Source organism: Suricata suricatta, chromosome 4 (genome assembly GCF_006229205.1).
Source record: "Suricata suricatta isolate VVHF042 chromosome 4, meerkat_22Aug2017_6uvM2_HiC, whole genome shotgun sequence".
NCBI lineage: Eukaryota > Metazoa > Chordata > Mammalia > Carnivora > Herpestidae > Suricata > Suricata suricatta.
The window spans coordinates 116269360-116270103 of NC_043703.1; positions in this window are offsets into that span (position 1 = coordinate 116269360).

Sequence of the window (744 nt, forward strand, 5' to 3'; positions counted from 1 at the left end):
ACCGCGGCCGCCCCGCAGGTCAGCCGGGCGCGCTCATGGGGGGCCGCGGGCGAGCCCCCCCTGCAGGGTCAGGAAGGCTCAGAGCACCCACAGCCAGAGGCGAGGAGGCTGGAAGAGAGGGAGTAAGCCTTAGGAGGGTGGTATCCCCCACCCGTGAGAAATTTACTTCCCCCGGAAACACGTGCCCATAACGGAGGGGCAAGGGGATGCCAATGGCTTGACCCCCGGGAGGGGGCTGGCCTGCTCTGGTACTGGTGGGAAGGCTTGTGCGTGTATGAGAGAAAGAATGAGGATTCTTTAAGGACGGGGGTCGGGGGAGAGGCATTAATTTTTGTATAATACTTCCAAGCTATATTCCAACCTAAACAACCCAAATGCCCATCTCCAGTACAATGGATAGATTGTGATATATTCATAATGGAATTTTATCCAACAATAAGAAAAGGAAGCACTGGTGCATGCAACAACATGGGTGAATCCCTTCAATATTATGTTGCATGAAAGAAGCCAGAGCAGAGTGCAAACTGGAGGATTCCATTCATACGGGGTTCAAGAACAGACTAAATCGATCATGACAGAAGTCAGAATAGAAATTACCCCTGAGGATGATAAACTGAGAAGGGGCAGGAGGAAACCATATGTGATGCTGATGATGCTCTGGATCTTGATATGAGTGGTGGTTATACATGTAAGTACATGTGTATGTAAACAATCAAGCTGTATACTTAAGGTTAGTGTACTATA